At 45.8% G+C, this 24,312-nt stretch overlaps 1 pseudogene; it reads right to left on the bottom strand.

Moving 5' to 3' along the window:
• Window positions 1-18,003: 18,003 nt before the first annotated feature.
• On the bottom strand, window positions 18,004-23,424 carry LOC116540653 (annotated as a pseudogene).
• Between the last annotated feature and the right edge of the window lie 888 nt (window positions 23,425-24,312).

Below are 24,312 nucleotides of genomic sequence, written 5' to 3'. Positions count from 1 at the left end.
AAGATCTTCCAGAAGTCCCTGTTCCTTTGTCCCTTCGGGCAGTGTTTGTTCTATGCTGGCTCCCAGACTTCCTTCATGTGATTAGGCTCCAGTTATTTTTGCCTGATAAAACCCCCTTCATCAGCTGCCACCTTCCTTTCCTGTCTCACTTCTCTGTCCCCTGGCGGTGTGCCCTAGGATCACTTCCAGATAAATCGCGTATCTTAGGGGCCATTTTAGGAGGGTCCCAAACTGAGACACCTCTCCTACTGTCACTCTTTTGCATTTGGTCAGAGTTTACAAGGTCTGTATGTTGGCAAGTGTCAAATTAAAGCACAGATCCCCCAAGGAATCTTCTCGGACCCTGAGATAATGCCACGTTGGGTGGCAAGGTGAGGAGAGGCGGGGACAGCTGTTCCCACGCTGCCAGTACTATAAGAAGAAAACAAAAGTGACAGACACACGCGCTGCTCCGCACTAGCTAGTGGACTGTTTTCCTCCTGGTGTTACTAAATTTAACGCGTTTAACAAAATAACAGGGCCAGGCACAGTGGCTCATGCCTGTAATCCCAGCACTTTGGGAGGCCGAGGCAGGCAGATCACGAGGTCAAGAGATTGAGACCATCCTGGCCAACATGGTGAAACCCCATCTCTACTGAAAAATACAAAAATTAGCTGGGCGTGGTGGCTCATGCCTGTAGTCCCAGCTACTCTGGAGTCTGAGGCAGGAGAATCGCTTGAACCAGGAGGTGGAGGTTGCAGTGAGCCGAGACCAGGCCACTGCACTCCAGCCTGACAACAGAGCAAGACTCCGTCTCACAAAATAATAATAATAATAATATTAATAAAAATTAGGCCGGGGGTGGTGGCTCACGCCTGTAATCCAAGCACTTTGGAGGCCAAGGCAGGAGGATCACCTGAGGTCGGGAGTTCAAGACCAGCCTGACCAACATGGTGAAAACCTGTCTTTAAAAAATAAATAAATAAATAAATAAAAATAAAAATAACGCAGTTGACTCGTATGAATAGACTCCTGGTGCTCTGACTGGGCCTTAGATATAAATAAGCCCAAAAGAAACAACTTCCAAGTAGGTTATAAGAACTTGGCAAAGATGAAGCTAACCTAGCTAAGGGAAAGTATCCGGGAAAATATATTTGTTCTTCCCAGGCCCGTGCCACGTAGACCAAATCAAACTGGGGACTCAGCAGCCTCAGATTCTTAAAGGAGGGTCCCAGGCTTGTTGGATTAATCAACAAAGAAGGACTTTCAGGAATAGCAGTGAGGAGTGCTCATGCCTTTTGTTTTGTTTGAGCCACTGAACGTGGCAGGACACAGACACTGCCCCGCCCACGTGGATGGTTTTAGCAACTGAAGCACAAGGCTGAGACCGAAGAGCAGGAACATCTGTGGCTGACACCTTGACGTTGCTGCCAAGAGGGTGGGTGTTTCTCTCGACAAGAACTCAAACTTGTGTTTGCTTCTGTTTAGAATCTCATCCAAACCATCCTTTCAGGTTGCACATCCCAGCGGCAAGAAGAAGAAATAAACACACAATTTGAAGAAATTGGATGAAGTCATTTTTTCCTTTACCACCCCCTTCCATTTAAAAACTTTGTTGGATAGAGCACATTTTATTGGTTCTTTTTCTGCCCCTTTTAGCTGTTTCAAAAGTTTTACAATGTGTTTCTATTTCTTTAATATATTTGTTTTTAAATATTTGACAAATTTATATTTATCAAAATAAGATGTTAATTTTTTTCTTGCATCAGCCTACATCACGCTTTGAGACGTTAATCTTACTTAAGAATATGGTGGCTCACACCTGTAATCCCAGCACTTTAGGAGGCTGAGGTGGGTGGATCACCTGAGGTCAGGAGTTTGAGACCAGCCTGACCAACATGAAGAAACTCTGTCTCTACTAAAAATACAAAAATTAGCCAGGCATGGTGGCACATGCCTGCAATTCCAGCTACTCGGGAGGCTGAAGGAGGAGAATCGCTTGATCCCGGGAGGTGGAGGTTGCAGTGAGCTGAGATTGCGCCACTGCACTCCAGCCTGGGCAGCAATACGTCTCAAAAAAAAAAACAAAAAACAATACACTGTAGGGTCAGGTGCAGTGGCTCTCACTGTAATCTCAACACTCTGGGAAGGAACTCTTGGGTCCAGGAATTCAAGAGCAGCCTGGGCAACATAGGGAGATCCCTGTCTCTACAAATAATAATAAAAAATGAGCTGGGCATGGTGGTGCATGCCTGTGGTCCCAGTGACTGAGGAGGCTTAGGCAGATGGGAGGTCAAGGCTGCAGTGAGCCGAGATTGCACCACTGCACTCCAGGCTGGGTGACAGGCTGAGACTCTTTCTCAAAAACAAAAGGCTGGGAGCGGTAGCTCACACCTGTAATGTCAGCACTTTGGGAGGCTGAAGCGGGGGAATCACCTGAGGTCTAGAGTTCGAGACCAGCCTGACTAACTTGGAGAAACCCCGTCTCACTGAAAAATACAAAATTAGCATGTGGTGGCACATGCCTGTAATCCCAGCTACTCGGGAGGCCAAGGGAGGAGAATCACTTGAACCCGGAGGCAGAGGTGAGCTGATATTGCACCATTGCACTCCAGCCTGGGCAGCAAGAGTGAAACTCTGTCTCAAAAAAAAAAAAAAAAAAATCCAAATGAAGAGGCCAAAAGACCACATGCAAAACACAGTGATGCAGGATGAACCTGGAGTAGCTTGCAAAGCCAGGAAATAAAGAAATGCTAAAACAAAAACCAAACCCACACTCCTGGGGTCTGTGTCAAACGGGCACAGGAGTCAACTGAAAAAGTTTCCAGTGGCCAAAGCTGGAAGAATTTGAGCAACAAAATCAATAAAGTAGTATTGGGTTTTAACTCAAAGTACAAAATAAATCCCCATAAGTCCATATTGACATAAATAAATGAATGAATAAATGTGTGGGGAAGAAGAAAATAAGATCTCCCATACAGAAGAATTCCAAATAAAGAATGTAGAACTCCACTTCCAGCAGATGGGGCATCACTCCCACTCTGTCTGTGTGGGCTGTGCTCAGTGACGTCCTTCGAAAGAGTACAGCATGGCCTGGGCATCATGCCTGAAATCCCAGCACTTTGGGAGGCCACGGTGGGCGGATCACCTGAGGTCAGGCGTTTGAGACCAGCCTAGCCAACATGGCAAAACCCTGTTCTACTGAAAACACAAAAATTAGTTGGGTGTGGTGGTGCACGCCTGTAGTCCCAGCTACTGGGGAGGTGGAGTCAGAAGACAGGAGAATCCCTTTAACCTGGGAGGTGGAGGTTGCAGTGAGCTGGGATTGCACCACTGCACTCCAGAGTGAGACTCTGACTCAAAAAAAAAACAAAAACTACCTTCACCGTGGAGACAGCGGACAAGCATCACCTCCAGCAGTGAGGCGATCAAGGTTGACTCAACGGTAATGAGTCATGCCGATAGCATGTCCCTTAGCAGTCTGCGATGAGAATAGCACTTGATCTCTATGCGCCTCCTCCCCAAAACCAATAGCCCCAATCTGATTATGAGAAAAGGATCAGACAAATCCCAATTAAGTGACAATCTAAAAATACCTGATCAATAATCCTCAAAATTGACAAGGTCATCAGAAACTGGGGAAGTATGAAAGACTGACACCGCCAAAAGAACCCAAAGAGACAGGATGATTAGATACAATGTGGCATCCTGGGTGGAATCCTGGAACAGGAAAAGGACGTTCAGTAACAACCAAGTAAATTTGCACAAAACGAGGACTATCGTTAGTAATAAGCGTCAGTGTATGTCGTTAATTATGACAAACGTACCATACTAATGTAAGAGGTTACTAACAGGGAAACTGGGTGTGGGGCATATGGAGACAATCTGTATTATCTTTATAATTTTTCTGTGAATCTAAAATTATTCTAATAAAAAAGGTTTATTTTTAAAATAGGGATAAACATTGAAACCAGTATGATTTAATGTTTAAATAATTGGGTTGGGCTCAGTGGCTCACGCCTGTAATCCCAGCACGTTGGGTGGTCAAGGCAGACGGATCACTTGAGGTCAGGGGTTTGAGACTAGCTTGACCAACATGGCAAAACCCTGTCTCTACCAAAAATACAAAAATTAGGCCGGGCGCGGTGGCTCAAGCCTGTAATCCCAGCACTTTGGGAGGCCGAGGCGGGTGGATCACGAGGTCAAGAGATCGAGACCATCCTGGTCAACATGGTGAAACCCCGTCTCTACTAAAAATACAAAAAATTAGCTGGGCATGGTGGTGCGTGCCTGTAATCCCAGCTGCTCAGGAGGCTGAGGCAGGAGAATTGCCTGAACCCAGGAGGCGGAGGTTGCGGTGAGCCGAGATCGCGCCATTGCACTCTAGCCTGGGCAACATGAGTGAAACTCCGTCTCAAAAAAAAAAAAAAAAAAAAAATTAGCCAGATGTGGTGGTGCATACCTATAGTCCCAGCTACTCAGGAGGCTGAGATGAGAGGATCGACTGAGCCCTGGAGGTCAAGGCTACAGTGAGCTATGATTGTGCCACTGAACTCCAGCCTGGGTAACAGAGTGGGAACCTCGATAAATAAATAAATAATAAATAAATGTAGGTTTCATCCTGTGTCACGTATGGTTTTTATGGAAAAAATATGTATATTTTAGATGTTAGGTGTTAATGGAAGTCGTTAGAGAACACCTATGTCAATAGAGCAGAAACTGACAAAGCGTAATATAGACAAAACATTCAATATGGCAAGAATAAAGCCAATGAGTAATCAATGGTTACAGAATGTATTAAAAGGTTAAATTCTCCTTAAAAAAGAGAAGCCTCGGTTGGGCACTGTGGCTCATGCCTGTAATCCCAGCAGTCTGGGAGGCTGAGGTGGGTGGATCACTTGAGCTCAGGAGTTTGAGACTGGCCTGAGCAACAGGTTAGACCCCCACTCTACAAAAAATACAAAACTAGGCAGGCCTGGTGGTGAATGCCTGTGGTCCCAGGTGCTCGGGAGCCTGAGGTGGGAGAACTGCTTGAGCCCAGGTGGCAGAGGCTGCAGGGAGCCGTGATCATGCTGCTGCACTCCAGCCTGGGGGATGGAGTGAGACCCTTTCTCAAAATAAAATTTAAAAAAAAAGAGAGAGAGAGAGAGAAAGAGAGAAGCCTCTCAGAATGGGAATGAAAGAAAGAAAGAAAGAAAGAAAGAAAGAAAGAAAGAAAGAAAGAAAGAAAGAGAGAGAAAGAAAGAAATCTAGCTCCACAGAACTGGCTTTCAAAAACATATCTGAAAAAGCATGATTTTTTGAAAGTTGAAAAGTGGTATTGGGAAGGGCAAAAATGTAACGGAAGAATGCACAGTAAATAAAGACAAAAAAGAAAAAGAAAGCGGAGGTGACTCTTACTACAGCGTGGTGCTCTGAACGTCTCTCTTCGCGTGTTTTCCAGCCAGCTCACACACCGCCCGCGTCCTCATCAGCCTGACGCCAGCTGGTTCCACCCTTTTCCCCAGTAAATCTGAGGATCCTGAAACATGTTTACATTTTCCAAAAATCCATTCCCTTATTCTTGTCACTTCTTCCCTGGGCCACTGAATGACTCGCTGCAGGTCTCTTGCTTCTGGACATCTGTTCAATCCATGCCACTGTCTACCCAAGCACAGCTAATGTCAGGCTGTCATGTTTAATTAGAATTGACTAAGACCTGAGGATAGTAATTATACATTAACCAACTCAACCAGATGGAGACTCGATGTTGTGATATGTCATCTATCCCCAGATTAATCAGTGAATTCTACGTAATTCCAACCAAATGTAAAAGAATTTTATTTTAAGGAAATTATGATGTATTCTAAAATTGCTATGGAAGAATGCATACGTAAGAATATCTAAGACAATTTTAAAAAATCGAGGGTTACTACTCCTGACCAGAAAACAAAATATAACATAAAGTCACAGTAATTAAGGGATTATTTCTGTCATAGGAATAGACATATACATCAATTGCTCAGAACTGGGAGTTAAAACCAGAACAATATATCTGTGAGGATTTAGTTTTATATCTAGCAGGGCACTATTTCCTCTCTTTTTTAGGACTCCACATTCTCTGGGTTCCTGAATAATTCAGATAGGAACCGTTTTACTGGAAGAAAACCTCACGAAATTGTATTAGTCATATGGTGTCTACTGTGATATGGGTTTTAGGCAAAGTCCTGTGTATATATCCACACACACATATATGTGTATGTATATTTGTATATTATATATAATACATATATCATGTGTATACTTCATGTTTATATATTATATATATGCATATTTCATTATATGTAATACCTGTATACATTATATATTTATATAATAATGTATAATATTATATAATTTATTAGATGTGACCATGTATATATATAGTTACACAGCAGACATGGTGGGCTGTGCTTGTGGTTACAGCTGCCCAGACAGCTGAGGCGGGAGGCGCTTGAGCTCAGGCGCTCCAGGCTGTGGGCGCTGTGATGGCCCTTGTGAATAGCCACGGCGCTTTGCCCTGGACAACATAACAACACCTCATCTCTAAATTTCTTCTAAAAAGGCTGGGTGCAGTGGCTCACACCTGGAATCCCAGCACTTTGGGGGCAAGGCGGGAGAATCACTTGAACCCAGGAGTTCTAGACCAGCCTAGGCAATATGGGGAAACCCCATTCCTACAAAGAATACAAAAAAAAAAAAAGACCAGCCAGGTGTGGGAGCACAGCCTGTAGTCCCAGCTACCCCGATACCCTAGGTTGAGGCGGGAGGCTGAGGCTGGGAGGGTCAGGTGATCCATTGCACTCTTAGCCTGGGTGGCAGAGTGAGACTCTGTCTCAAAAAATGAAAACAAATCGTATTAGGATCCCTCATGTATTTATCACTGGTTCCAAGAATTATCAACGCAAAGCCAGTGTATCTCAGTCCTCCTCAATTCCCTCATCCCTTGAATTATTTTGAAGTAAATCCCAATCCCAGACATCATATCATTTTATTCATATATATTTCAATGCAGCCAGGCGTGGTGGCTCACGCCTGTAATCCCAGCTACCTGGGAGGTTGAGGCAGGAGAATCGCTTGAACCCCAGGAGGCAGAGGTTGCAGTGAGCCAAGATCATGCCATTGCACTCTAGCCTGGGAAATAGAGACTCTATCTCATACACACACAAAAAAAAGTAAATATTTCAAGGTGTATCTCTAAAAGATAAGAAGACTCTTATGACAAGTTACGTAAAATGTACATATTACTAGTGAAACTGTTGACAAAACTCACCCTGACATGGCTTTTTATCTTGCCATGGCTTTTTAGTGGGGCTGGAGATCGTTCACAAATTTTTCAATTTCTTCTGTGGATATTATTTTATTCTGATTTCCTGCTCTTTTTGTGTCTATTTTGTTAATCTGAATTTTGCTAAAAATAGATCAATTTCATTAAATTTTCTCATTTATTTTTATGAAATGACATCTAGCAAAAGAAACAATTTAAGATACAGCAAGCTACTGCCAAAGGAACCATTGATGATTCAGGGGGAAAAGGGGGCATTGGAGGAAGAAAGGTCACGTGCAGATGAAACGGGGTGGATGCAGGGAAGAAGTGGAGGGGCTGCCCTTAAATCAGAGGCGACTGTCCGTCACCGTCCACTGTGTCTGAGGGAAGACAGTTTGTGTGTTCGAGGCCTGTAAATGGATTGACTCAGTGATTCTGCGGAGAGTGGGGGAAGGGATGAGACTATCAGAGGTTCAAGGGGAGAGACGTTGTGAAACAGCTCAGACCGGAAGGAAGTAAATTGTCTAAGAAAATGTGGGGGCCTGAAAAGCCATCTGAGAGCCATGGGTGAAGATCGAAGGCAGGCCCCAGGGCAGCACGCTGTGTGTTTGACCGCAGCCACCGGCTTCTGCTCCTACGTTGGCGCAGAGGGACCAGGGGAGGTGAGTCTAACCAGCAGTGTGTTTGATCAGATGAGTTTACCGAAGAATGAGGAGAGGGCAGCTCAGAGTGTACAGAGGAGAGTGATTTTAGTGCGCTGGGGAAGTAAAGACAAGGAAGGAGTGCTGGACAGTGGAAAAGAGCATTAGTGGTGGGGGCGAAAACATGGCCATGGCATGAGAGAGCTGCTGGCAGGTTTGTCTCATGACAGGCTGAGTCACGGTGGAAGGGAGGCGCAGGGGAAGGGTGTGGGAGCGCGCTGTGCAGGCGTTTCAGGACGGGAGTCAGGGCCCACTGCCTTCGACTTATGCTTATGTTGGTCCCTGCCTGTGAATGGTGCAGCTCTTTACCTCAGACCTTCTCTTCATCCAGGAAAGTGGATTTGCTATTCAAGAGTTCCCTCGCTGGAAGGATTTTCTTTCCTTTAGTCTTCAGTGACTCTCTGTCTCTCCCTCTCTCTCGACAGATCTCACTGGGTCACTCAGGTGGCCTGATCTCAGCTCACTGCAGCCTCCACCTCCTGGGTTCAAGTGATCCTCCCACCTCAGCCTCCTGAATAGCTAGGACTGCAAGGGTACGCTACCCTGCCCAGCTAATGTTTTGTAGTTTTTGTAGAGACAGGGCTTCATCCTGTTGCCCGGGCTGTCTCTTTGTCTTCTGTGCCTGGAATGCTAAAGCGGTACACTTCTGCTTGGCTCCAGGAAGCATTGCAGAGCAAGTCACCAGGCTTGAATTTTCCTTGCTTTAGTCAAAGGGAACTCCCCATCAGAGAAAAGCTGTGGGTTAGGAAGGGCTGGCCGTGCGTCAAGAGCAGGCATGCTGGAAATGCAAACAACCTGCTCCGGCAACTTTCTAGTGCCTGCAGGTCCTGCGGTTGATGATGTGGTAACACTGGGCTCACTCATGCTTATGGCTCGGTGGCTCTTTCAACTCAGTTCATGACAAGCGGCTCGTATCCCAAGGGCATATAGTTTAAACAACAAAAAGTCTATTTAAAACTGTAGCAGTAATTTGCAGTTCCAGCAAAGAGGAAAGTTGTGGGGTTAAACTTTGTATTTTCTTTCTTATAGAGACTTCTAAGGCATTTAGAGGCTTTAAAGGTATTTTTATGTGTTCTTTTTAACAAATATCGTGTACAACCTTTAAAACATCAATGTTTGGATCAAAGCAAGACCTAGCTTATTTTCTTCTTGCTGTAAATTGAGCAAACATGCTATAATAAAAACCAAATGAAGGGAAAAAAAAGAAAAACGGCCCATGTTTGGTGGACCTCTTTGGATTTGTGAGATGACGTATACCGTATTCAGATGTGCTACTCTGAAGTTACTAAGTGATGTGAAAAGAATTGCAAGTTTGGCCAGGCGTGGTGGTTCATGCCGGCAATCCCAGCACTTTGGGAAGCCGAGGCAGGCAGATCACTTGAGGTCAGGAGGTCAAGGCCACAATATTCTTTATGTCACAGGTCAAGGAATGTTATGAAATTGCTGAAAATGTATATTCCAAATCACACCCAGGAGATGGAGGAAAAAAATTCCTGGAATATGTTTAGCATTTTGCTGGGCCTACTGTGAGATGGCCACTGAGGAAACGCCATTAATCACTTCACACCCCAAAGTTCCACTCTGATCTATGCATCACATGGATTATGGGACTCCAGGGGTCCTACAGTGCTCAACAGTGCCCTGGCACGCCAAGTGTCTCCCTTTACCTGGTGTGCTGTTACTGTGATCCGTGCCTTCAAGTCTTGTTGTGAAATGCTAGGAAGAAGACACACGGTCAGTTTCTGTGCATGCCGTTACCATATGTAGTCTCTTGAGCATTTGAGGACTCTGTATTTTGATATGTCTTAGGTCGGGCACATGGGTGGGGTCATGATTCTCTATCATAATATCTCAAATTACAAATTTGTTTTTCAGACCTGATTTTTTTTGTGGGTCATACAAATCAAATTGTATCTATTATCTATTTTACTAATTTGATTATTCTTTTTACAAATCGATTTAGTAATACCAATTACATGATCAAATACCTCCTCTTAAACATCCCTTTGGGAGAGAACATTCTGTTGATCTCTCTACCCCTGTGATTTTGATGACCACGTGCATCTTGTTTTTCCCCATGAAGAGCTGTTGTATGATCAGATCTTCCTGGGACCCTGCCGTTCCCATTGAAACGAAAAGGGCCATTCCCACTTAACATTTCCCACTGGTATCCACGGTGTACAGACAAAGCCACTCGTGCTTTGAAGAGATGCTTATCCCTCTCTCCCAGTATATTTTTTAAGGCCCTGATAAAGAAAGAGTCTTCTAGTACTTATGTGAAAGGTAGTTAGGTCCTCTCAAAGTCTCTGGAGCCTTTCCTTTATATTTATGGCTTTTAAAATGTGGCCCAGGGAACCCTGGCCGTGTTTGAGATCCTTTCGGGGGCCGTGTGATCTCACAACTATTTTCATTGTACTATGATGTATTGGCTTTTCTTTTTCTTTCATTTAAAAAATTTACAATGTCTTGTTGAGATGGGATCTTGCTATGTTGTCCAGGCAGGTCTCAAAATCCCAGGCTCAAGCGATCCTCCCACCTGAGCCTCCCAAAGTGCTGGGATTACAGGCATGCACCACTGTGCCCGGCCCCTGTTACTTACTTTTCACTCATATTCTCTCATGAATGTATAGTGAAGTTTTCCAGAGACTACACGACATGTCTTCTCAGCAGAGGGAATGTAGAAGCAGATGTAAGAATTCAGCTCTCTCCCAAAAATGCTTCTCTGCTCACTGATTTTACATTGTTTTGGAAAATGTGAGTTTTTTAAAATTAAAGTATGTTATTGAAGCTGGAGTCACAGCAAGACGGCCAAATAGGAGCCTCCACCAATTGTTCTCCTTGCAGGAACACCAAATTCCACAACCATCTACACGCACACACACACACAACCACCTTTATAAGAATCAAAAATTACGTGAGCAATCACAGTACTTGGTTTTAGCTTCCTATCGTTGAAAGAGACACTGAAGAGGATAGGAAAGACAGTCTTGAATTGCCAGTGCCGTTTCCCCCATCCCCTGGAAGCCGTCGGGGGCATGGAGAGAGAGTCTGTGCCCTTGGGGGGGGCACAGTGACTGTGGGGCTTTGCATCAGAACTCAGAGCTGCCAACACTGAGCAGAGCTCAATCGACGATCATGGAGGGAGCGTCTAGAGGAGCCCTGGCCTGAGGAAAACGACCCACTCCTGGAGTCTCAGCAAGCCTTGCCACTGCGGGCTGAGGTGCCCTGATATTTTAAATGAACTGGAAAGGCCGTCCGGGCCACCAGGACTGCAGCTCCCAGGCAGGTCCTGGTGCTGTGCTGGGCTTAGAGCCAGAGGACTTGTGGGGGCCCATGGCCCAGTGAAACACCAGCCACTGCGGCTGAGAGAGCGCTTGTGCCACCTTCCCCTAGCCCCAGACAACTCCGTCATGGCTCCAGGAGAGACCCTTTCCTTCCACCTGAGGAAAGGAGAGGGAAGAGCAGAGAGGACTTTGCCTTGCGACACGGGTACCAGCATAGCCAGACTAGCACAGGGCACCAGGGAGCGTCGTGAGGTCTCGTTCCAGTCCCCGGCTCCCACACAACAGTTCTAAAGCCGTTCTGGGCTGGAAGGGAAGGACCCAGTCCTGGCAGGATTCATCCCCTTCTGACCGTAGAGCTCTCAGGCTCTGAATAATCAGCGGCAATAACTAGAAAGTACTTACTGTGGACCTTGGGTGAGACGCTGAGAAGTGTTGGCGTTAGGTACAAACCAGCACGTTTGCATCTGTGGTGCCTACACAGAGGCTCCAGCCGGGGCGACGGCTCACACCTGTAATCCCAGCCCTTTGGGAGGCCGAGGTGGGCGGATCACAAGGTCAGGTGTTCCAGACCGGCCTGACCAACATGGTGAAACCCCGTCTCCACTAAAAATACAAAAATTAGCAGGGCATGGTGGCATGTGCCTGCAATCCCAGCTACTCAGGAGGCCGAGGCAGAAGGATCACTTGAGCCTGGGAGGCGGAGGTTGCAGTGAGCTGACATGGAGCCACTGCACTCCAGCCTGTAAGACAGAGCGAGACTCCATCTCAAAATAAATAAATAAATAAAAACAACAAAAAACTAAAATAAGAGAGACTCCTTCTGCTTGAGAAAAGCAGAGGGGAGCGTGAAGGGGACTTTGACTCGTGGCTTCGGTACCAGCTCAGCCACAGTCAGGTCGAGGGACAAGAGGGCACTGCAGACCTGACTCCAGGCTTGGGCTCTTGGACAGCATTTCTGGATCTGCCCTGGGCCAGAGGAGAGACAATTTCACTGAAGGCTGGTTCCCAGGCCTGGCCGCATGCATCATAAGCTGACTGAAGGGCTCTCGCACAGGCCCTGAGTGCACTTGAGCAATTGCCACGTAATACTCCCCACGGGCCCACAGTGGTGGCTACAGAGAGACGCTCCTCTGCCTGGGGAAAGGGGAGGGAAGAGTGGGAAGGCCTTTGTCCTGTGGCTTGGGCGCCAGCTCAGACAGAGTAGAATACAGCACCAGGTAGATTTCCAAGGCTCTGGCTACCGGACGACATTTCTAGCCTCCCCTGGGCTCTGGGGAAAATTCCCACCCTGATGAGAAGGACACAGACTGGCTGGCTTCACTGACTGTAGCACCCCAGGGCCTTGAGTGGACACAGGCGGTAACCAGGAAGTGACTGTAGCACCCCAGGGCCTTGAGTGGACACAGGCGGTAACCAGGAAGTGACTGTAGCACCCCAGGGCCTTGAGTGGACACAGGTGGTGACCAGGAAGTGACTGTAGCACCCCAGGGCCTTGAGTGGACACAGGCAGTAAGGAAGTGACTGTAGCACCCCAGGGCCTTGAGTGGACACAGGCGGTGACCAGGAAGTGATTACACTGGGCTTTGGGCAAGACCCAGTGTTTGCTGGCTTCAGGTCTGACCCGGTGGAGTCCAAATGGTGGTGGCTACAGGGTTACTTATGTCACCCTTCCTTCAGCTCCAGACAGCTCAACACAGAGAGAGAGACTCCATTTGCTTAGGAGAAAGTAAGAGAGGAAAAGAAGAGTCTCCACCTCGTAATCCAGAGAATTCTCCCTGTTCCTACCCAAGACCACCAAGGTAGTGCCTCTGTGAGTCTTCAGAACCACAGTGCTATGGGGTTTGGGATGTCTCCGAATGCAGGAACCGTGGCAGTGACCAAAAACTTAGATCACAACACCCAACTCCCTTCACATATCCAGAAAACCTTCCCAGAAAGGATGGAGACAAATGAGCCCAGACTGTGAAAATCACAATGAACACCTGACTCTTCAGTGCCACACACCGACCAACATCCACAGTATCAAGACCATCCAGAAAGACGTGATCTCACCTAATGAACTAAGCAAGGCACCAGGGACAAATCCCAGAGGGACGTGAGACCTGTCAGACAGAGTTCCAAAGAGCTCTTTTGTGGAAACTCAAAGAAATTCAAGAAAACACAGATAAATAATTCAGAATCCCATCAGATAAACTTAACAAAGACATTGAAATAATTTTTAAAATTTTTTTCAATTTCATTCCAGGCAGAAATTCTGGAATGGGAAAATGCAGAAGAAAGAACTAGTGAGCCTGAAGACAGACTCATTGAAAACAGTCAGCAGGTGTGCTGGCTTACGCCTGTAATCCCAGGATTTTGGGACGTCAAGGCAGAAAGATCACTTGGCCCAGTCATTCAAAACCAGCCCAGTAGCTTGAGACCAGTAGTGGTGAGACTCTGTCTCTACAAAAAATTTAAAAATGAGCTGAGTGCGGTGGTGTGCACCTGTGGTCCTAGCTGCACAGAGGCTGAGGTGGGAAGACTGCTTGATCCTGGGAGGTTGAGGCTGCAGTGAGCCACGTTTGTAGCACTGCGGTCCAGCCTGGGCAACAGAGTGAGACCCTGTCACAAAGCTTTTTTTTAATTAAAAAAAAAACAAAAAAACAAAAAAAACACAGTCAGAGGAAACTAAAGACAAAAGAGTAAAAAAAGAATGCAGCCTGCCTATACAATCCAGAAAATAAATTCAAAAGGGCAATTCTAAGGATTATTTGCCTTAAAGAGAAGGTAGAGAAAGAGACAAGGGTAGAAAGTTTATTCAAAGGGTTAATAACAGAGAACTCCCCATTCCTAGAGAGAGACGTCAATATGCAAGCACAGGAAGGCGACAGAACACCAAGCAGATGTAACCCGAAGAAGGCCACCTTAAGGCATTTAATAGTCAAACTCCCAGCTGGCTGTGGTGGCTCGCACCTGTAATCCCAGCACTTTGGGAGGCCGAGGCAGGTGGATCACGAGGTCAGGAGGTGGAGACCATTCTGGCCCACATGGTGAAACCCCATCTCTACCAAAAATACAAAAAATTAGCTGGGCCTGGTGGCACACGCCTGTTGTCCCAGCTACTTGGGAAGCTGAGGCAGGAGAATCGCTTGAACCCGGGAGACGGAGGCTGCAGTGAGCCAAAATTGTGCCACCACACTCCAGCCTGGGTGACGCAGCAAAACTCTGTCTCAAAAAAAAAAAAAAAAAAATCAAACCCCCAAAGGTCAAGGATAAAGAAATAATGCTAACGGCAGGAGAAGAGAAATAAATAATACAATAGAGCTCCGGGACGTCTGGCAGAGCACTTTTCAGTGGAGACCTTGCGAACCCGGAGAGAGTGGCGTGACATATTCAAGGTGCTGAAGGAAAAAATCTTTTATCCTAGAACAATATATCTGGTGAAACCAGTCTTCAGATACGATGGAGAAAGAAAGACTTTCCGGCTGGCAGCAGGTGGCTCATACCTGGAATCCCAGCATTTTGGAAAGCTGAAGCAGGTGGATTACCTGAGGTCAGAAGTTCGAGACCAGCCTGGCCAACATGATGAAACCCCGTATCTACTAAAAATGCAAAATTAGCCAGGCGTGATGGCACGTGCCCCTGGAGTCCCAGCTATTCGAGAGGCTGAGGTGAGAGGATCGCTTGAACCCAGAAAACGGAGGCTGCAGTGAGCCGAGATTATGCCACTGCACTCCAGCCTGGGCAACAGAGTAAGACTCCATTTCAACAACAACAACAACAAAGGAAAATAAAAGAAAGAAAGAAAAAAAGAAAGAAAGAGACAGACTTTCCCAGACAAACAAAAAATGAAGAGTTACGTCAACACCAGACCTGTCCTACCAAAAATGCTAAAGGGTGTTCTTCAATCTGAAAGAAAACAACCTTCATGAGCAAGAAGTTCCTGAAGACAAGACTCACTGGTAACAGTAAGTACACAGAAAAACACAGAATATTAAAACACTGTCACTGTGATGTGTAAACTACTCACATCTGGGGTGGAAAGATGAAAAGGTGAACTGACCAAAAACAACAAATATGACAACTTTTTAAGACACCGGCAGTGTAATGAGACATAGCTAGAAACAACAAGAAGTTAAAAAGCAGGGAACAACCTTAAAGTGTAGAGTTTGTATTGGTTTTCTTTTTGCCTGTTAGATTGCTTGTGAAATAAGTGTGAAATTGGCATCAGTTTGAAACAATGTGTTATAAAATATTATTTGCAAGTCTTATGGTAACTGAAATCTAAAAAACATACAATGGATACTCAAAATATAAAAAAGCAAGAAATTAAAACATGCCACCAGGGAAAATCACCTTTGCTAAAAGGAAGACAGGAAGGATGGAAAAAAGGAGGAGAAGACCATAAAACAATCAGAAAGCAAGAAACAAAACGGCAGGAATAAGTCCTTGCTTACCAATAATAACATTCAATGTAAATAAACTAAACTTTCCAATCAAGAGACACAAATTGTGCTTGTAATTCCAGGATTTTGGGAGGCCAAGGTGGGTGGATCACCTGAAGTCAGGAATTTGAGACCACCTAGCCAACATAATGAAATCCCATTTCTACTAAAAATATAAAAAATACCTGGGCACCTTTAATCCCAGCCTCTGGGGAGGCTGAGGCAGGAGAATCGCTTGGGCCCAGGAGGTGGAGTTGCAGTGAGCTGAGATGGCGCCACTGCATCCAGCCTGGGTGACGACAGATGGAGACTCCATATCTGGTTACAAGCCAGGAATAAATTTTGCTTCCTTCCCTCTCCTCCTCCTAAGAACATTTCCTCTATAAATCACATGTACAAGAATCCCCTCTCAGGTTCTAGTTTTAGGCAATTCAATCTAAGACAATAATAGGGTTTGGATCTGTCTCCCCACCAAATCTCGTGTTAAAATGTAATCCCTGCTTAGCTATGGGGAGACATTAAAAAAAAAAAAGAAAGAAATGTAATCCTTAGTGTTGAAGGTAGGGCCTGGTGGGAGGTGCTTCATGAGGGGCCTAGCCCTCACGAATGACTTAGCCCCTTTCCCTTGGTGATAGTGAGTGAGTTCTTGTGATATCTGGTTGCGTAAGAGCGTTGGCACTTCCTGCTCAGCCCTCTCTCGCTTGCTCCTGCTCTGCCGTGTGAGATGCCTGTTCACCCCTTCCCCCTCCACCATACTTGGAAGCTTCCTGAGGCCTCCCCAGAAGCAGATGCTGGCACTATGCTTCCTGTACAGCCAGCAGAACTGTGAGCCAATTAAACCTCTTTCTTATAAATTATGCAGCCTCAGACATTTATTTTTAGTAATGGAAGAATGGCCTAACACAGTAAGAAACAGTCCAAATATAAGAAGAAGAATCAGCCAGGGATGGTGGCTCACACCTGTAATTCTAGCACTTTGGGAGGCCGAGATGGGTAGATCCCTTGAAGCCAGCAGTTTGAGACCAGCCTGGCCAACATAGTGAAACCCCATCTCCACTGAAAATTTAAAGCCAGGCGCGGCGGCTCACGCCTGTAATCCCAGTGCTTTGGGAGGTCGAGGTGGGTGGATCACCTGAGGTCAGGAATTCGAGACCAGCCTGATCAACATGGAGAAACCCCATCTCTACTAAAAATACAAAATTAGCCAGGTGTGGTGGCACATGCCTGTCATCCCAGCTACTCGGGAAGCTGAGGCAGAAGAATCGCTTGAACCTGGGAGGTGGAGGTTGCAGTGAGCCATGATTGTGCCGTTGCGCTCCAGCCTGGGCAACAAGATCAAAACTCTTTCTCAAAAAAAAAAAAAAAAAGAAAAAAAAGAAAAAGAAAAAATTAGCCAGATATGGTGGTGGGTGCCTGTAACCCCAGCTACTCTGGAGCCTGAGCCAGGAGAATCGCTTGAACCAAGGAGGCAGAAGTTACAGTGAGTCAAAATCTTGTCACTGAATTCCAGCCTGGGCAAAAGATTGAAACTATGTCACACACACACACACACACACACAAAATTTAAAAAAGAAGGAGATTTATGTTCTGACTGCCCACATTGAGAAACATCTAGAATGCCTATCTTTATTACAAAAGAAAACAGAATGCGTACCCTCACTGGCTGCATATCCTACTCCAGGGACCGTTTCTCGATTTTTGGGAAGTCCCAGGGGGCTGGATTTTTTTTTTTTTTTAATATAAATTTTTGAGGCAGGGTTTTTCTATGTTGTTCAGGCTGGTCTGAAACTCCTGAGCCCAGGCAATCCTCCTGCCTCAGCCTCCCAATGTTCCGAGATTACAATTATGAGCCACCATGCCCAGCCAATCTTATCTTTTTTGTTTTTTAAAATGCTTGATTAATTTTATTACTGATTAGGAACTCATTTGCCATTTAATCTAGATTATTTTAATTCTGATGCTAAGGCCATCTGCTGTCTTTTGCTAGGAGTCAAACAAAATTTTAGTAACCGAAACGTGTTTTCAATAAAATGTTATACGTATACCTGTAGATAAACAACGAAAGGGCACCAAGAGCCTGTGTAAAATTTCATCACACAATTTCTTTGCAAGCTGCTTGATTACAGAAAACTGTTCATCAAAAACGGGGGTGGGGTGGGGTGGGACTTTTTGTTGTTATTTCAGACATTCAAAGCAATACAACCTATATTCTGAGTATCAACCGGAAGGGTGCAGGTTAAGACCCAAGCCATTTACACAATGTGGAATGTTCCACAGCACTTCCTCAGGGCTAGGCTGCTGACATGAGAAATATCCTCTATCCCTGAGAGATCAGCTAATCGAGAGGCTCATCAGCTAAATCACATTGGTCAAAATACCTGTCAACCAAGCAGATTAATAAATTCAAAGCAGGAACCTTCCCATGGTCTTTGCTATCCACTAAGAGCCTCACTTCAGAGCATCTTCTTGCGAGCTGCCGAATCAGTGAATGAGCCTTAGGTAATAAAGGCTTTTGCAGACACGCCAATAAATAAGCTGTCTTCCTTGGGCAGAACCTATGTGGGGACTCTCATTTCCGGCTGGTCCAACAGCCGCGTCAGCACGTAGCTGTTCACCCAGAGGAACGTCTTCCGCCTTCTTCATCTTCAGATTTTGGTGTAGTCACATTACTACCCAGCTGTTGTGACTCCCAGCGACTTCCATGCGTGTTCACATTCTGGGGAACAGTTGAAAACAGTGCCACTTGTTCCTATTGCCACCGAAGTGCTGGGAAGTAACCTTCAGGGGCAGGTTGGCATCCCGAAAGAGAAGTATTCACTTTGATTCCTTTTCAACTTCTTCTTTTTTTTTTTTTGAGATGGAGTCTTGCTCTGTCACCTAGGCTAGAGTGCAGTGGTGCCATCTGGGCTCACTGCAACCTCCGCCTCCCAGGTTGAAGCAATTTTCCTGCCTCAGCCTCCTGAGTAGCCGGGATTACAGGTGTGTGCCACCATGCCCAGATAATTTTTTGTATCATTTAGTAGAGATGTGTTTCACCATGTTGACCAGGCTGGTCTTGACCTCCTGACCTCAAGTGATCCGCCGCCTTGGCCTACCCAAGTGCTGGGATTACAGGTGTGAGCCACCGCGCCCGGCCTTCCTTTTCAACTTCTTTGGGTCACTTTGAGTCACCACAACATCTGGACATTGAGCTGCTTCAATCTGGACCCGCCTCAGGCATTTTGGAGGTGTCCTCCAGGATACTGAGGGATGCAACTCTTCCATCAAGTTGCAGGGCCCTCCCAGCTATAGCTGAGGCGTCATTCCTTCACTGCAGACTCCGCCGGCCCTACGCCATGGTTTTCAAACCAACGATCCTCTCTTTTTGATCACTGATTTAGATTTAGGCTGATATAGTGTCCAATGCAAAGCAGGTCCTCAATATATATTTGCTGAAGAAAGGGATGGATAATGCACAGGAATCCTTAGATTCTGCTTTTAATTTTTTCTTTTTCTTTTTGGACACAGTCTCACTCTGTCACCCAGGCTGGAGTGCAGTGGCGCAATCTCAGCTCACTGCAACCTCCGCCTCCTGGGTTCAAGTGATTCTCCTGCCTCAGCCTCCCCATGTGCCACCACGCCCCACTAACTTTTGTGTTTTTGGTAGAGACAGGTTTCACCATGTTGGTAAGGCTGGTCTTGAGCTCCTGCTCTGCTCACCTTGGCATTCCAAAGTGCTGGGATTACAGGTGTGAGCCGCTGTGCCCAGCCAGGTTCTGCTTTTAAATTGATGTGGATTCCAGAGAACACTGATGGAAGACTTTTTCTCTAATCATAATCTGATTTTTTCCACCCATAGCCAGGCCATGAGAGCAGCTCTGCCTCAGCTACTCAGCTCTAAATGACTCCTCGTTACACACACTCTCTGCCTTGTCTTAACCATTTTCTCTTTTATATCTTCATTATCATCTCTGTACCCTCATTCTCTGCAGATAATTTTTCTTCCTTCTTTGTTATAATAACTTAAAACAAAATTATTAAGAACTGTCTCCAACTAGTGCAAAAATAGAGCTTCATGGAGCAAAATTAATTAGCTAGAAACAGACCTAATGCATATATCCAAAAGCCAGTCTATAATGAGGAAGGCATCACAAATTCCTGAGGAAAGGGAGAGTTTTGTGCTGGGATAATTGGCTAAGTATTCTGAGGGGTAATCAAGTTATGCCCCAATTTCCCAATGTTCACCAAAATAAATTCCAGATGGATTAAATAATTTGATATGAAAACTGAAAGAATAAAAGTAGAAAAATATGCAAATATCTACTCTCCAAATGAAAAATGCCTTTCTAAGCTTAATAATCATTTATTGAGATGGAGCCTCATTCAGTTGCCCAGGCTGGAGTGCAGCGGCACGGTCTCAGCTCACTGCAGCCTCCATCTCCCGAGCTCAAGGGATCCTCCTGCCTCAGCCTCCTGAGTAGCTGGATTATAGGCTTGCCCCACCACACCAGGTTTTTTTTTTTTTTTTTTTGTATTTTTGGTAGAGACAGGCTTTTACCATATTGCCCAGGCTGGCCTTGAGCTCCTGAGCTCAAGCTGTCCGCCCACCTCGGCCTCTCAAAGTGCTGGGATTAGAGGCATGAGCCACTGTGCCTGGCCAATGATAATATTTTTAAAGCCACAGAGGAAATGTTAAACTGTAAACTGCTGACACCACCATCACATAGGAATTTATCATCAGACAAAAAACCTGACACGCTGGCCAAGACTGCTGTGTAAGAATGTTCTTGCCAGGCATGGTGGCTCATGCCTGTAATTACCTGATAGTGGATCACCTGAGGTCAGGAGTTCCAGACCAGCCTAGTCAAAGTGGTGAAATCCCGTCTCTACTAAAAATACAAAAATTAGCCGGTGTGTTGTGGGTGCCTGTAATCCCAGCGACCTGGGAGGCTGAGAATTGCTTGAACCCGGGAGGTGAAGGTTGCAGTGAGCTGAGATCATGCCACTGCACTCTAGCTTGGGCAACAGAGCAAGACTCTGTTTCAAAAAAAAAAAAAAACAAGTTCTTTTCAGTGTTAACTGTGTACCATGAAAGAGGAAAGGAAGCTAGGTTTTATTCTGGACAAGGAGAGAGCACCTCTCCCTCGTCCCATCGGAGATTGTTCAGGGAGCCTGACCTAATAGTTAGGCCTGACTTTGTAAGAGAAAACTTTAAACTGTAATAATCTGCAGATTCTTTCAATTGCTAAGGGCAAAAGTCAGGAATGGGAGACATTTATTTAGGAAAACTCTAATGATGTTTAGAGATAACAGACCAGATCAGTTTCATCTAGAGGTAAGTGATTAACAGCGATTTCAAATGCTGCCCCAAATAACATAATAGGACTTATAATTTTTCCCTGAAGACAGGAAAGAAAGAGGGGAAGTCCAAGTCTGGGTAGAAAAAGTGAGAAGGGAAAATAGAAAGAGCTTCAGGCAGATGCCTAGGTTACCTGTGGGTCTGAGGCATCAGGCTGACATGCACGTATATACCTATACACATATATACATGTATATGCAAACAGTTCTTTTAAAAGAGCTATTTAAGAAAATTAGAATATATGTATTTATATGCATATAATGCATATATGTATGTACACATTTATATATCTATAATGTGTACAGCTAGTGCTCAACTTACGACCACGATTGGTTCTGACAGACCAGTCGTAACACGATTTGGTCGTAAGTTGAGTAGGCTATATGCACGCGGAGACGGTAGTGCTGCCGGAAGCTGGTCCGCACTGTCGTACGCCCAGCTGGGCAACGTTTGCACTGCCAGACGCGGAGCAGTCGTGGCTAGCGATTGTGGTCGTAAAGTCGAATGGTCATAAGTTGCATAGGTCGTAAGTCAATCAATACCTGTATCTATATTTTGAGACTAGGTGTTGCTATGTTGCCCAGGCTGGAGGGCAGTGGCTATTCACAGGCGTGATCCCTCTACTGATCAGCACGGGAGTTTTGACCTGTTCCGTTTCCCACCTGGGCCGGTTCACCCCTCCATAGGCAACCTGGTGGTCCCCGCTCCCAGGAGGTCACCACATTGATGCTGAACTTAGTGCGGACACCTGACTGGCATAGCGCACTACAGCCCAGAACTCCTGGGCTCAAGTGATCCTCCAGCCTCAGCCTCCCGAGTGGCTGGGACTACAGGCACGCGCCACCGTGCCCAGCAGATATTTTATATATTACGTGTGTATATATACACATATAATTGTATACTCACATATATGATTTAAAAATATGAATTTAAATTATATGATGTACAGTCGGGGTGTGGTGGCTCACACCTGTAATCCTAGCAGTTTGGGAGGCCGAGGTGGGTGGATCACTTGAGGTCCGGAGTTGGAGACAAGCCTGACCAACATGGTGAAACCCCGTCTCTACTAAAAAGTAACAAAAATCAGCCAGGTGTGGGTGCTGCGTGCTCCTAGTCCCAACTACCTGGGAGGCTGCAGCAGGAGAATCGCTTGAACCTGGGAGTGGAGGCTGCAGTGAGCTGAGATCGTGCCACTTCCTGGAAGTGGAATTGCTGGACTGAACAGGGGTGTGCATTTGCCATTTCAGGAACCCTGACAAATGCTCTCCCATCAGCAATGTGCAGGTGCCTGCTCCCTGACACCCTTACTGTCACCAGGTTTAATACTCAATTTTAAGTTGTTTTCTTTCTACGCTAAACTTCTCTTATTGCCATACATTCTGTAAAAGTATGTGTCACAGAGTAACGTGGGCTTTGGGGAATGAAGAAGGAGAAGGAAATTGCTTTTAACAGTATTGTTGAAGAAGATCAGAACATGTCACGCCAAAACATGCCACTTAGACATATGTTTTGAACTGAAGACAATTGAGAGACAGCTGATTTCAGGGTCAGGCCTCTTAATACTGGGATGAGAGAAACAGCAGGTGCAGGAAGGATTCCCTAACCTTCTCTTTCTACCTAAAAGGAGGGCATAAATTTCCTGTCAGAAAGGTGCCCTCCCTGCACCAGGAAAAGGAGAACACTCTTATCAGTGGAGGTCGGGAATTCACACCAACATGAATCTGCAGAAACAAACCTTACTAAAATAATACATCTGGCCGGGTGCAGCGGCTCACGCCTGTAATACCAACACTTTGGGAGGCTGAGATGCGTGTATCACTTATGGCCATGAGTTCAAGGCCAGCCTGGTCAACATGGTGAAACCCCCGTCTCTACCAAAAATACAAAACTTATTCGGGAGTGGTGGCACACACGTGTAGTGCCAGTTACTGGAGAAGCCTAGGCAGGAGAATAAGGGGAACGGGGCGGGGGGTGCTGCGGGGAGCCCAGATCGCACCACTGCTCTCCAGCCTGGGCGATAGAGGGAGACTCCATCTCAACAACAGCAGCAAAAACCTTCCATTAATTTTCCCCGAATATTTCCTAGTCACCTTCCTGTAATTTACTGCCCCCTAGCTCAAATCTCTTTTTCCATTGCCTCTTCATGTTTCTATAATTACTCTTTGTTAAAATGGTGTATGAGCCCCTGGGTCTAGTCATTTATTTGAGGCTTCCTTCCTTTCCTATGAAGGCCTCCATGTGCACATAAAATTCAGAATATTATCTAGTAAAATGTGTATGCTTTTTTCTCCTGTTAATCTCTCTTTTGTCAAAGTCACAGGCCCCAGTCACAGGACTCACGAGAACAGAGGAAAAAGGCCCTTCTACACGGTCAAATGTGTGAGGGGAAGCAGGGTCCGATGAGGCTAGCATGTGCTGGAGATCAGATGAGAAGGAAGCACGACTTAAGGAACTTGTGAGAAAAGACCAAACAACACGATTTCCCTGAAAATCCCGTCTACTCTGGAGCTGCCAAGTATGTGCAAAGATGCTGGAGTCATTAAGGCTGCTATTAATGGAAAAGGACATCCCAGAAGGCCACACATTTTAAGGGCTCTCAGGGTGTCATTGTAAGGGTGAAACTCTCCATCCAAGAGGGCAGGTGTCTGACTCTTCCAGTGTATTCAGTAACACCCTGGGGCCGGAGGAGTGAGCCTGCTGCTTCCCAGGCCTTCCAGAGCAAAGGGCAGCAACAGCCTTGAAGCTCCCAGACTCCAGTTTCTGTCTCCAGGAGAACCCATTCCCTGAACTGGTGATCTGAGAGCGGCACACACTGCGTCCTAAAGAGGACTGGGGACCCCGAGACATCATGGCCGGCTTTACAAACTGGAAGAGCACCATGGAAGCCATCTCCTGCCTTCTGAATTTACGCCCCTGCCTAGTGGACTTTTCCCCCTTCTATTTCTTTCATTTCTGTTTTTATCTCTGGTAATGCTTTTCTTTTGCTTTCACTGTGATTGTTTTGCTTTTATCTGTTTTCCTCTTTTTTTTTTTTTTTTTTTTTTTTTGAGATGGAGTCTCTCTCTGTTGCCCAGGCTGGAGTGCAGTGGCACAGTCTCAGGACGGCAAACTCCAACTCCAGGGTTCAAGTGATTCTCCTGCCTCAGCCTCCAGAGTAGCTGGGATTACAGGCCCCTGACACCACACCTGGCTAATTTTTGTTTTTTCCGTAGAGATATGGTTTCAGCATGTTGGCCAGGCTGGTGTCTAACTCCTGAGCTCAAGGAATCTGCCCGTCTCAGGCTTCCAAAGTGTTGGGAT

Source organism: Sapajus apella, unplaced genomic scaffold (genome assembly GCF_009761245.1).
Source record: "Sapajus apella isolate SASKATOON/1434 unplaced genomic scaffold, GSC_monkey_1.0 scaffold143, whole genome shotgun sequence".
In the NCBI taxonomy this organism is placed as follows: Eukaryota; Metazoa; Chordata; class Mammalia; order Primates; family Cebidae; genus Sapajus; species Sapajus apella.
The sequence above is the reverse complement of the archived record's forward strand: the minus strand, read 5'-3'. Positions and strand labels throughout refer to the sequence as shown.